This window comes from Schistocerca americana, chromosome 6 (genome assembly GCF_021461395.2).
Source record: "Schistocerca americana isolate TAMUIC-IGC-003095 chromosome 6, iqSchAmer2.1, whole genome shotgun sequence".
In the NCBI taxonomy this organism is placed as follows: domain Eukaryota; kingdom Metazoa; phylum Arthropoda; class Insecta; order Orthoptera; family Acrididae; genus Schistocerca; species Schistocerca americana.
This window is the reverse complement of record NC_060124.1, coordinates 60,188,764-60,203,513: the sequence shown is the minus strand read 5'-3', so window position 1 is coordinate 60,203,513 and position 14,750 is coordinate 60,188,764.

Here is a 14,750-nt window from a genome sequence, read left to right as displayed (position 1 = left end):
ACATACACTGATGACACCAAACATTATGACCATCTGCTTAACAGCTTGTTCGTCAGTCTTTGGAACGTAATACAGTACTGATTCTGCGTTCCACGATCCGACAGTCTGTCAGTAGGATTGTGGAGGTGTGTGGCATTAGATGTCTATGCGCAGGTCGTGTAATTCGCGTAAAAATTGGGCCGCTGATTTGAGTACGCAGTTGTGGCGCCCGATAGCGACCCACGGCTTACGTCCATAGTATTTACATTAGGCGAGTTTGGTAGGCGAGACATCAGCGTGATTTCACTACAATGCTCCTAAAACTACCGTAGCGGCCGAGCGGTCTAAGGCGCTGCAGTCATGGACTGTACGGCTGGTCTCGGCGGAGGTTCGAGTCCTCCCTCGGGCATGGTTGTGTGTGTTTGCCCTTAAGATAATTTAGGTTAAGTAGTGTGTAAGCTTAGGGGCTGATGACCTTAGCAGTTAAGTCCCATAAGTTTTCACACACTTTTGAAAATTTTTTTGAACTACCGTAGCGCGGTTCTGGCTTCGAGACGCAGACATAACACTAAGAGCTGACTCTGCCGACGGAGAAAACAAGCATGAAGGGATCCAGGTGTTTCGCAGCTGTCAGTGCGTCTTCTCGATGACTACCACAGTTCCCATCCAAGCGCAGAAGAATGTCTCCCACAGCATAACACCGCTCGCAACAGCCTGCGTCCGTGGCGCTCAGGAGTTTTCGAGCTGCCTTTCACCTCGATGACGGCGTTTATACAGACCACAGCGCCATAGTGCAAAAATGTGACTTACCCGAAGAGCCGAAATGTTTCCATTGATCGACGGTAGAATCCCGATTGTCCCTTCACTACTGCAGTCGGAATTGACGACGTCGTTGGGCCAATATGTGAACACGTAGGGGTGGTCTGCTGGGGAGCTCCATGTTCAACAATGTATGATGAACGGTGTGCTCCGAAACACTTGCGTGCACACCAGCATTGTCTCCTTTCGATAGCAATGCCACAGATCACTATCTATCCTACTTTATAGAGCAGACAAGCCTCGGAATCCCAAGTTCAGTGAAGTGCCTTGGATGTCCAACCATTTAGCACCGCGTGGTAGTTACCCCGTCTTTGTACCTCTTTCCGTAGATGTTGCAACCCGCATCTTTGATAGGGTGACTCTCGTCTGTGTCTGTACTGTTTACATGCTGTTATTGCAACGTCAGGTGCTCGCAGCCATTCCAAGCGGAATCCAAAGTTGCGGTGGGCGGTAGTGATAACTTTTTATTTGATTCATTTTGGGAGAAGGTACCAAACAGCGACGTCATCTGTCCCATCGAATGAGAAAAGAATCGGGAAGGGAGTCGGCCGTGCCCTTCCGAAGGAACCCTCCTGACATTAACCGGAAGCGATTTAGGGACATCACGGAAAACCAGAATCAGGATGGTATAACGTGGGATGGAAGCGTCGCTCTCCCGAATGCGAATACAATGTGCTAACCACGGTGCCATATCGCTCGGTCATAACTTTTTGGCTTTTCACTGTATTTTTAGTCATTAAGTATACTGCAGGTATTCTCTTCGTATGCTAGACATAAAGTAAATTACATTGCTACGTTGATAAACGAGCCTCTGACCTACAACCTGGTAACATAAAGCTTTAACGTTGTTGCTGAGCGAGGTGGCGCAATGCTGACGGCATTGGCTTTGCATTTGGGAGGACCGCAGTTCAGTGCATCGGCCAGCCAACCAGATTTAAATTTTCGGAGGTTCCGCGAATAGTTTAAAACAATTGGGTGAATGGCTCTTCTGGAGGAGACGAGCCGGTTGCCTTCTACATTTATTAACATTTCGAATATCTGCTTCGTCTCTACTGCCGTCTTCGTCTACTGGACGTAAATACTAATCTTTATTCTAACGTCGTTCTTTCGCGTGAAATTTGATATTCGGTAGAAAGAACAGATAGAAACGAGAACTGGAGAGTACATAGTAGTAACACAAAAACAATAGCTCAGATAAGCGGGAGATATCGACATAGTTCCTGAGCTGTCGCACAGTATCGATATCTATATGCTCATATCTTTGGCTCTAAGATGTTGCCCAGAGAGCGCAGCTCCCTATGGTGCGGCCTGTAGGGCCGGCTTGCTGGGTCCGCAAGGTCAGTAAGACAGTTAGCATCAAGAGATGAGTATCAGTGGAGCAACGAAGCGGAAAGGAGGCCTTTTGTCGCCAACCATCTGTCTCTGTATTGGCGTCAACTAGAAAGGATATGAAGCAGTCATGTTGGCCTGTGTTTGGCTTGCATTGCCGAGGAATGTAAGGAGAGGATTACTAAAAACCCGCAGAGCTGTTAGAGGCGTGTTTACCGGATGTCCTGCGTGCTCAGGTTCCGTTTATTTGTACTGAGGCCAGCACCTCCATAAAATTTGGGGGCTGAATTTTATGAACAAGATTTCGTTTTTTAAAAACTCTTTAAATACGTTAATTAGATCTTGTACATCGTATTTTATTGGAAATCTGATCTATGAATTTTAAGTTTGTTGCACCTTTAATTTGGGTTTATGTCAGTGTTCGCCTGTACAAGAAAGCTTGTTGTGAAGTTCGTTGGCAGTGTAGCGTAAATATGACTAAACTACCTACACTGTGCGCTCTTACTAGGCTGCTGGTGGGCGGTAAACACTCTTACATTTATGTACAATTTAATCACGATCCTATTTGTGTGCTTCTTGATTGTGTAAGTGCGTTCTTTTTTCTTATCAATGGTATCTTAAGTTTCGTGCCGTCTGTAAATTCCTTCTTTATGTGCTCCCGAGCAGATATGTGATGTTATCGGACAAATGTTGCAAAAAATGGTTCAAATGGCTCTGAGCACTACGGGACTTAACTTCTCAGGTCATCAGTCCCTTGGAACTTAGAACTACTTAAACCTAACTAACCTAAGGACATCACACACATCCAAGCCCGAGGCAGGATTCGAACCTGCGACCGTAGCGGTCGCGCGGTTCCAGGCTGTAGCGCGAAGAACCGCTCGGCCACTTCGGCCGGCGGACAAATGTTGCCTCTGATGTGTGAAGTGTTCAGTAAACTCAGCATTCTGGAATTTTCGTAGCGCATTAACGTGTTGGTAGTTGATGGTCTTGCGATTAATTTGATCCTGGGGATTCCAAATTTTGAACGTCCATTTATACTTCAAACTGATGCTTCGAACTCCAGCGATTAAGGTGTACTTTTGCAGGAGTTTGAAGATCAAAGGTGTCCTTTAGCCTTGCTTCGAGAGGATTATCCCCTGCCGAATTAAAGTATTCGATATATGAATTTGACGCCCTCGTTGTTCTCTTTTGTGTGGAGAGTTTCAACTCGAAACTGATTATCGGGCATTGAGCTAGGTCCTGTGGCGCCCCAGAAAAACTAATAGAATCGCGCAGTGGGCTCTCCATATATCGGCTTTTAAATTCACTGTTAGGTGTATTAGAGGCACTGAGAACGAAGTGGACCATGCATTCAGCAGAATGTTCGAGCAACATGAGCACTGTGGGGCAGCGGATCTCCATCACCAATTTTCTGATCTCAAACTTAAACAAGACCTAGACGCTCTCATTTGTTCCATTAAATGCCGTTTTCAAGACGGAGAGTAGATCCACGATCGTACATGGAACAAAGGGATTGTTTGCCGTAAAGGTAGTCAAGGCAAGGCAATTAAAATTTTTCTCCCTAATTAACTGGTACCTGCTGTCTTCCGTTATTTTCATAATTTCGTTGTAGGGGGACATTTGGGCCTCTATAAGATCCTTGCTAAGACTGGACAGCATGTCTCCAGGCCCTCGTTGTATAAGGATGTTCGGCATTTGGTGGGGGATTATCAAAAAAGTAATATTGCTAAACCGAATCCCAACTCTTGAAAAGGACTTTTGTGCTCCACTCTAGAAGATCGCTCTATGTATGCCAATGCCCCGTGCCAGGAACTGACATAGGTATATCCTTGTAGTAGTAGATGCTTTTACCCATTTTACATGGCTCATTCCAAGTCGGGAAGTTCCGGCCAGGTTGACCGTTTAACATCTTACCAGAATATTTTCGGTGTTTGGCCCATCCTAAACCTTGGTAAGTGATAATGCCCCCGGAGTTGTATCTAAGGAATTAAGAAAATCTTACTTCCAGAACCGTGTTCAGCACGTTAAAACTAGTCCCTATTATCCATAGTCATCGCCTGCGGAAAGAGTGAACAGAAATCTTAAATCGGCTCTTATCATATTTCGTGATAAGGCCCAGAAGAAGTGGCACAGTTCTATTCCATGGCTACAATTCACATTTAATACTTCTCAGCATGAAGTCATTAAAGCTACCCCAGTTTCCTTGATGTTAGCCTACCCAATCAATTCTCCTCTAGTCAATTTATGGTCGCTGGATGAAATTCTGGCCGACGAGACCAAACCGGACCTTACTGGACGCAATTGGAGTAAAGGTAGGAGGAATGAAAGCCCATCGAAGGCAGAGTCTAAGGTATGACCAGAGCAGGGTCATCCGTAAGAATAAGGTTGGCGATAACATTTTTATTCGCAATTTGCTATGGAGAGAGGACGACATGAGGAACTGTCTGGTAAATTATGTCCCGACATCGTAGGGCCCTATCAAGTTCTTCGATCCTAACTCCAGTCAGTTTTCTTGCACGAACCCTTAAGACTGGCAAGACATCAAAGGTACATGCCAGTCTTGGTAAGGAGAGCCGGAACCTTAACCCTATCCCACATTGCGCTGAGGGATGGGAGTTCCGTTGGGGGAGGTTGAACTGTGGCGCCTTCTCGTGCAGTGTCAATATCAATATGCCTTTTCTTTGGTCCTAAGATGCTGCCCAGCGAGCACGGTTCGCTCTGGCGTGGTCTGGAGCGTCGGCTTGCTGGGTCCACAATGGCGGTATGACTGCTACCATTATGACAGGAGGATCAGTGGAGCAACTAAGCGGAAAGGAGGGCTTACGTCCCCACCCATACGTGTCTGTGTTGGCGTAAACTGGGAAGGATATGCAGGTACCATGTTGACCTGTGTTTCGCTTGCAGTGCCGAGGAACCTAAGGAGTGGATTACTAAAAGCCCTCGTAGCTGACAGAGGCGTGTTTACCGGAATTTCTGGATGCTCCAGATCTGTTTACTGGTACTGGAGTCGGCACCTACATGGAATTTGCAGCCTGTGTAAGTGCTTCTACCTGCCTATCATTAATTCTCGCCTTCCTTGAGGCAAATAACGATCAACTGATAATAATTCTGGCGAACGATGTTGGTGTGTTTAATATTATCGCAAACTGTCTACAGAAAAGTGCTGAAGGAAGTGAAAGACTAAAGTTTCATCTATAGCGAGGTGGTTTGTGGCAGACAAAACCTTGGACAAGCATGGTTGGACTGAGTGGTGGAATCAGCTGAGACCATGTTTCAGAAAATATCCTGCTGTTCAGTTAAATTTTTTTTTATTTGGGCTACGCTGATCCCAAATAACGTTCTAGAGTCGTAATCACGTGTTACAAATTGGATCAGTGACTGAAAGACACACACCTGTGTTTGAAATAGGAAATTACACACACCAAAGAAAGTTTTTCATCATCCCAGTTCCCTGAACTCTGGAAGATAGACCTTGACTGTGGGTATTGTATCACAGACACAGTCACTTTGGCTGTTCAGAGATGTCACTAAACTCGCCCAAAGATGTAAAAAATCATGCATGAGCAGCGACTATTAGACGGAGGGGGTCTGAAGCAGATCAGTTCCAGTCATTGTACCAGGAAGGAGGTACACGGCCTGTGTTGTCTGTAGTTCAACCATGCCTAGACGGTCAATACCGCGGTTCGATCGCGTCCTCATTCTTACTTTGTGCCAGAAAGGGCTCTCAACAAGGGAAGCGTCTAGGCATCTCAGAGTGAACCATGTTATTCCGACAAGGAGGAGATACAGAGAGACATGGAGTGTTGATAACATGCCTCGTTCAGGCCACCCAATGGCTAATAATGCAGTGGTTGACAGCTAGCGGCCGGCCGCGGTGGCCGTGCGGTTCTAGCGCTGCAGTCCGGAACCGCGGGGCTGCTACGGTCGCAGGTTCGAATCCTGCCTCGGGCATGGATGTGTGTGATGTCCTAAGGTTAGTTAGGTTTAAGTAGTTCTAAGTTCTAGGGGACTGATGACCTAAGATGTTAAGTCCCATAGTGCTCAGAGCCATTTGAACCATTTGACAGCTAGCTACGGACTATGGCTCGGAGTAACCCTGACAGCAACGCCACCATGTTGAATAATGCTTTTCATGCAGCCATGGTGCGTCGTGTTACGACTCAAATTGTGCGCAATAGGCTGAATGATGCGCAACGTCTGTGTTGTATTGTCGGATATGTGTTTGGAGGCAACCTGGTCAGTCTGAATGCCTTAGACACATTGTCCAGCGAGTGCAGCAAGGTGGGGGTTCCCTGTTGTTTTCGGGCGGAATTATGTGGGGCTAATGTAAGCCACTGGTGGTCATGGAAGGCGGCGTAAAGGCTGTACGATACGCGATTGTCATCCTCCGACCGATAGTGCAACGACATCGGCAGCATGTGAGCGACGTGTGAGTGCTGTTCTGTCATTCTGTGCAACGGATTAATCTGAGATGTACCCTTTATCCTGTGGCTCCTGCAAGATGCAATTTCCACCTCCACACTACTACAGAAGTCAGACAGACGTCCAGGTTCTTTTCGAAATGTGAAGTTACCTATTAAGGATAGGATTCGCTAATGAAATTTCTATACAAAATTTAAGATTGTTATTGAGTTGGCAGAATTTGCTGAGAACTGCGCCTACTCAACTTGAACAATTATCCGTTAGAATGTTGCTAGGTATGGTCTAGGCTGTCGCCTGTGAAATGCAGTGAAGTGTACTGTTGTGGAGTAAATATGGGCCTCGCAGTAGCTGTAGCGCACAATACAATAAGCTGCGATGACTGCTGTCTGCGCCGCTCGCTGCTGACAAATAAGATAACTCTCGTTCTATCTGTATTGACCTTCGCCAAACAAACTCTCCCCACGCCTTGGTAAAGTCAAGGACTCCTATTAGCCCCTAGTGTAACTATTGGCGTGGTACACCGGTCAGATAACCAGTCCACTGCAAGCGTTTATCTATAACTCTGTCTGTTCACACCGCACAATAAGTGTGGTGGCCAACACAGTGAACAATGCTTAATTGCAAGGACTCAATATAGAGTCGCATTCCGATTCGCTTTCGACAGAGGTGTTCTCCCAGTGAAGTACTGAGGAGAGACTTGTCCCTCGCTCTTTGAGTACACGTACGAGCGCACACGCTCTCGTTACGTGTTTTCGCTCCATGAGCGACAACGGAACGGCCCCTCTCCACGCCAGACGTAAAGGAGTACATCTTTCGGTTTCTTCCATTACTCCTTCAGCTCAAGGCATCAGGAATTTGAGGCGACCAATCCGGAAATCTGTAGCATCGGCGTTTGGCGTTTGCTCTCTCCCTGTGAAAACCTCTGAAACTGCGTGCTATGTTTGTAAAGAATGTGTAAGCTGGGCGCTCCCACAGAATGTAGCGGAATTTGCTTTTACGCTGAACACAGGGTCGTTCTCCCTTTCACTCAGGCAAACGCTTTGTGCTCTATGGGCAGTCACCGACCGACGTAGATAGGTTGACTCGTCCTCTGAAGGGACTGGCCTCCTGGCGTGCGCTTTGCCACTCCCGAACTAAAAGCTTTTGTGACTGTCGTGTCTTGATTTGTGTGTGTGTGTGTGTGTGTGTGTGTGTGTGTGTGTGTGTGTGTGTACGTCAGCCTCAAGTATTTCAATCTCGGTGCGTGTTTGCGATTCACTTGTTATTTGCGTATCGGTTACATGAAATCATACAACATTGACTTTATCATATCGAGTTTGGGTTCGAATGAAGCGTCTTGATGTGCGGAATATGACTGTGAGGGCGGAATATGTAAGCAATGAAGGTCAGGAGACCACGATGTCTTACAAGCATATTGGCGAGGCAAATTGCACATCTTGTGAATGACTTCCTGCAGGATAACGACATCGCTCAACTAGAGTGGCCAGCATGTTCTCCAGACATGAACTCTATCAAACACGCCTGGGATAGATTGAAAAGGTCTGTTTATAGATGACGTGACCCACCAACCACTCTGAGGGGTCTACGCTGAATAGCTGTTGAGGAGTGGGACAGTGCTTTGCGCCACTTGTGTATAGTATCCCATGTCGAATACAGGCATGTGTCAATGAAAGAGAACGTGCTACCGTGTATTAGAGGTACCGGTGTGCACAGAAAGCTATACCACCACCTGTGGAGGTCTCGCTGTATGGTGGTACAACAATGAATGTGTGGTTTTCACGAGCAATAAAAAGGGCGGAAATGATGTTTACGTTTATTCCAAATTTCTGTAGAGGTTCCGGAACTCCCGGAACTGAGGTGATGCAAAACTTCTTTTGATGTGTGTATTAAGTACAATCTGTGATATTTACAACTTGTGAATCTGTTTGTTCAAAAGCCTGTAGGCAGCTTAAAATCTGTTTTGAATAGTCAAGTATATATTAGAAGATCCAGATCTGATGTTCGAGCCTTAATAAATGCATGAACCACTTATTCATTTGAAAAGAACGTAACATATATGGTACGGTCAGGAATAGTCTGAAAAACTTATAACTGGTTTGCAGAATAGGTTGTGCAGAAAATTAATTGTTAAGAAAGAATTTCTGTATGTTGTCCCATTTCCGAGTTAATTAGCATTGGAGTTAACCAATCAGGCCGCTGCGCGCACAAGAGACTGATTCAAAAACTTATAATGGGACGATAGTAGGGATCGAACCCGATCCAGAAGCTGAGCAGTCTCGTAGCTCTACGCTACGAAAACAACTGACACCAATTGTATCTGGCGCAGAGCTTGAAATTTCGCGCGCAACGAGCCGATTGCCTAACCTCAGTGCTAATTAACTCGGAAACGGCGCAACGTATCAAATTTCTTGTTAACAGCTGTGTCTCAGCGCAATCTAACCTGTAACACTCTTACAGTCTTTCCAGACTCTTTCTGACCACCCTTTAAAATTCTTCATTATTTTATTTTTACTTATTTATGCGCACTATGAAATTTTTTTGAGATTTTAGGGCCTATTTACAGTTATATAAAAACTTCTCTTTTGACGGGAGGAACTGAAAGTAATGTCGATTTAATTTATGTTAATAGGACTAAATTTCATGCATGGTGCCTGTATAAATGAGTTTTAATTGACATCGAGATCATCATAAAATTCCAAATTTGTTGTCCAAAACCCGTTATGTGAACCGTGCACACAGACAAATTCTGGCGCCACTGCTACAGCCGAAATATTATTCGCGGCTTCTGTATCATGTGGTTGGAATGTAGTATGCATTTTCAGACATAATTATATTCGTACCAATAAATAGTTGCGGCTCATTTTACATCTTGTTGACCTACATTTCTGTAATCAAACACATATCGCGTGCTTAAATTAATCGTGAAAGTCCTAAATAAAATCGAATCACTCTGATGCAACATTACGTGTCTACATGCAGCTCACGTTACTCACGCCACTGTAGAGGGTGTGGAGGAAAGTGCTTTATTCTCGCGTTCCCGACGTCACGTCACATTTAGAAAAAAGTGTTACCCAATGTGTCTCGAATAACCTTTCTACTAATTTGCTTGAAAGGCTTCGTCAAAGCAATGGGACCTATTACCTGACGATTACCATTTCGAATCCTAGATAATCTTACTTACAATATCACGATAGATCGCCGATCTCTTCGATCTTAGAAGCAAGATCTTGAATTACTTCGGCGTCGTACTCCAGAGTGCGTCGAACTACAGGGTGTTCATAAAAACGAGGAATACTTTCAATTATTTATAGCACAAGAACTAAACGTTCTACAGATGTCATACATACAGCATTTTGAAGAGAAACTCTGAAAGTTTTCTTACAAACAGTCGATATGAGAACCATGAGTGACCTGGCAGACGTCAGTACGGTATTCGAATTCTTGCCATGCCTGTCAAAGCATGGTATCGTTGACTGTGGCAGTCGCTTCCCGTGTTCTCTCCCGGAGCTCTTGTACATTAAAAAAAAATAAAAAAAAATAAAATAAAATAAATAAATATATAAATAAATAAATAAATGGTTCAAATGGATCTGAGCACTATGGGACTTAACATCTATGGTCATCAGTCCCCTAGAACTCAGAACTACTTAAACCTAACGAACCTAAGGACATCACACAACACCCAGTCATCACGAGGCAGAGAAAATCCCTGACCCCGCCGGGAATCGAACCCGGGAACCCGTGCGTGGTCTCGTACATCGCGGGGTAGAGGCGGTACATACGCCATATCTTTAATGTGTCCCCACAGAAAAAAGTCACACTGAGTGAGATCTGGTGATCAAGGAGGCCATTTCATGAAATAGCTGACCCATTCTGTAGCATGGCCGATCCCTCGATGTGGCAGCTCCGTGTTCAGGTACCCACGAAGTTCACGATGAAAATGGGTTGGGTTCGAGCCCAATCCAGCTGAAGGATTAACGGAGAGTCCAATTGCATTTGAGGCATCAGCCATTGCTGCAATATGTCCAAGCAGGAATATCCAGTGACAGTACTCTCGGCGAAGAAGAATGGCCCGTACAGTATTCGATGTGACAAGGCACAAAAAACAGTTACCTTTGGGAATCACGCTCAGATTCAGTGCATTCATGTGGATGGTTTGTACCCCATATTCGACAATTATGCCTGTTCACTTTCCCATTAGCGTGAAAAGTGGTTTCGTCGATAAAAATTTAGCTATCAACAATGCCATCCCCATCCTCATTCAGTTGTTGCAATTGTGAACAAAACTCAAAACGCTTTTCTTGGTCGTCGTCATTGAGCTTCTGCACTAGCTCCAATTTTAATGGTTTCACAGACGGCTTCTGTAGCAGTACTTTCCACACTGTCATTGGAGCCATTTCGAGTTCGTGGGATGCACGACGCACCGATTTCTTTGGACTCCTTATGAATGTCTCTCGTACGCGCTCCATATTCACTTCACTTACACTTGGACGTCCGCTTCTCTTTGCCGGGCACAAGCAACCCGTCGTAACCAATTTGTTGTGCCAGTGATTAATGGCCTTCCTTGATGGTGGCTTCTTACCGTGCTTGGTTCTAAACATCCGTTGAATAACTGTACCACACTTGTTTTTGTAGAACTCCAACACACAGAAAGCTCGCTCCGCACCTGAACTCGCCATGTTTGCGACTAGCGCTGACTACTAGCAAATTACAAACTACGCTGTGGCGGTATGTATGGAAAAAAAACTTTCATGGTTTCTCTTCAAAATGACATATGTGTGATATCTGTACAATGTTTTGTTCTTGTGCAATAAATAATTTAAAGTGTTCCCAGACTCTATGTACTCCCTGTAGATCGTTGAATATGGCCTTCTTAACAAATACACCGCAGTTTAACAGAATCCCAACAAATCAGAGTTTTTCTTTCGACTTGCATACACGTTATTTTCGTTCCTGTACCTCCGTAGCATCAACGCAAGGTATTTATAGAACAGGACAGCCTAGAGAGATTTAGCTTCATTATTGTCAGTGGATATGATTGAGGTTCTCCCCATTTACAGGAAGATGATTTGTTGGGAAAGAGGTTTTCCAACGATGAGGACGTTCACACAGCGGTTCTCTAATGGCTCCGTGACCCTGGAGGGAATGTTTATCGCCGAGAAATTGAACTATTGGTAGAACGGTCGAACCATTGTTGACAGAGCCGTGGGGACGATGGCGGAAACCAGCGTCATGTATCTCTGTCACTATGGAGCGCTGTGCAGCATTCAATAAAAAGTACTTGGCGTACGACAGTAATGTGTAACTTACTTTTTGAAGTCTCCTAACACACTAGCTGAGGACTTAGTACCACAGCTCCCCACATTTCAGCGCTATGATGATACATGGCTTCTTTGAGGATATGGGAATCATCAGTGAAGCACCTGAAGAGAGAGAGAGAGAGAGAGAGAGAGAGAGAGAGAGAGAGAGAGAGAGAGAGAGAGACAGAGACTCACAGAATAGATAAGAATGTATTTACAAGAGCATAAGTTCTTTCTGTCCCACTCCCAAATAATGTTCCAGACGCTCTGACACAACAAATTGTTTTCAGTTCATCCCTCCTCTACTTGCTCTATAATGAATACAACGTACTGTGGTATTCCTTAACCTTCTTTAAGAATTTTTAACGTGTTGCAGCTCTGCAGCAACTGTGATAAATTAATACGTCAAAGAACCGCCTCAGTTGCGAAAAGTTACTGGTCTTCACCCAGGTTTCAGCTAGAGTAATCTAGCCTTCTTCAGAAGCATAAAATAAACTGTGTCGCTTAAGGCTTTCCCGACGGACATGTTGTATATATGGTTCTCGGGCGAGACGTCGGATGTCATAGTGAAAACTCCACAATATTTCGTCAGCGCAACTGGCCGACATCTTCAGGTGCGACGAACACACTGCTAAGGCAGGACTAGGGCTCCCCACTTATGCCAGTTTTAGGCAGGAAGTGCGCATGCGTGGAGGCGCCAAATTCGATGGCCAATAGCGACGATATCAACTGATAGCTGGAAGGACAGTAACGCCACCTACAGGATGAAGAACCAAATACTTCGGCGCACGCGCGGAGGCTGCCGCCGCTGCTCTGCGCTGCCATCGGCAGCCCCAGCGACCTCTGTCGGAAGCCGCGAGCAGTACTGCGCGTCCACGTAGGCGCCTTGATTATCCTCCCGTTGTCAACAGAATATTTATGTTGCTGGCGAATCGTCGTCCGTCTTATGACCAAAAGTATTCCTCTCTGCTCGAAGCGACTTCAATATGGCCAGTGCTGGATCCCATGCTGAACTAAGCTGAAAGCCCGTGTCTCTGTTTACAAGATTCGTCGAGTTACGTATTTCCACTGCTTCCTTAATAATACTGTCCCAGTACGAACTCGTCGATGCGAGAGTTTTTGTATGTAGGTAATTCATAGAATGGCCTGTACTGAGACAATGCTCGGCCACAGCAGACTTTTCTGGTTGCTCCAGACGAGTGTAGCGTCGGTGTTCAGTGCATGTCTCTTCTACAGTGCGACAAGTTTGTCCGATGTACGACATGCCGCAGCTACAAGGAATCTCGTAAACACCGGGTCTTCTTAGGCCAAGGCTGTCCTTAGATGAGCGGAAGAGAGCTCTGAGTTTTGCCGGCGGACGAAAAACACATTTAACTTTATGCCTCTTCAATAGTCTTCCTATTTTTGAAGAGACACCGCCGATGTATGGCAAGATGACCATTCCCATTTGTTCTTCGCCTTCCTCCACTTCCTCACGTTGGGTAACCCGCTTTGGTTGTAAGGCACGGCGAATCTCCCGTTCGGAGTATCCATTTTGTTGGAAAATGGTACGCAGATGGAGTAGCTCATTGGATAAGCTGTCTGAGTCTGATATGGCTCCTGCTCTGTGGACCAACGTCCTCAGTACGCCACTTCGTTGCGAAGGATGGTGACAGCTGGTGGCATGTAAGTATAAGTCCGTATGTGTTGGTTTACGGTACACTGAGTGACCTAACGTGCCATCTTTTTTTCTAAAAATGGTTCAAATGGCTCTGAGCACTATGGGACTTAACATCTTATGTCATCAGTCCCCTAGAACCTAGAACTGCTTAAACCTAACTAACCTAAGGACATCACACACATCCATGCCCGAGGCAGGATTCGAACCTTTGACCGCAGCAGTCCCACTGTTCCGGACTGCAGCGCCTAGAACCGCAAGACCACCGCGGCCGGCTCTTCTTTTCTCCGTACCAACACGTCCAGGAATGGAAGTTCGCCGTTTTTCTCCATCTCCATCGTAAACTTGATGTTGGGATGAAGCAAGTTAAGATACCCAAGAAAAACATTCAGCGATGCAATGCTGTGAGGCCAGATAACAAAGGTGTCGTCCACATATCGCCAAAAACACGTAGGTTTCAAATCCGACGTCTGGAGCGCTCTCTCCTCTCCTGGTCCTGCCTTAGCAGTGTGTTCGTCGCACCTGAAGATGTCGGCCAGTTGCGCTGACGAAATATTGTGGAGTTTTCACTATGACATCCGACGTCTCGCCCGAGAACCATATAAAATAAACTAATACATGCCAGAATAAAGCACGCTCAAACATAAAAAGCTAAAGTACCGTGGTACCATGTCAAGCTACATTACTTAGCAGAGTTCCAACGCAGCGTCCGCGGATAACCGACCTCTTTCTATGAAGTGGGGTCGGGGCTGTTCCTCAGCTAAGTAACATAGCATGACATGGTATCATGGTATTTCAGCGTTTTATGTTTCACTGTGCCTTATTCTGGCACGTATTAGATTATTTTATGCTTCTGAAAAAAACTAGATTACTCTAGCTGAAACCTGGGTAAAGACCAGTAACTTCTCGCAACTGAGGCGGCTCTTTGACGTATTTATCTTCTTTTGTCAGTGGTCATCTTGTTTTCATTGCGCAGCTTTGGACAGTTCCTTGCTAGTGATCTTTTGAAAATAGTCCGACTGTTACACATGGCCCATTGGGAAGTAGGCAAGGATCAGTTTTCCAGTGACTACAGTCTGAGCTGCATATAACTACCTGGGTGACAGAACTCAAACGAAACACTTCAAGGTCGATACTCAGCGAGGTGAACCTTTCTCTGAACAGACAACTGGCTACGTTAGAACATTAAGTCAGCCGATATCAGTAGACGAATCACAGTGTCAGTACGATACATCTTTGTACAC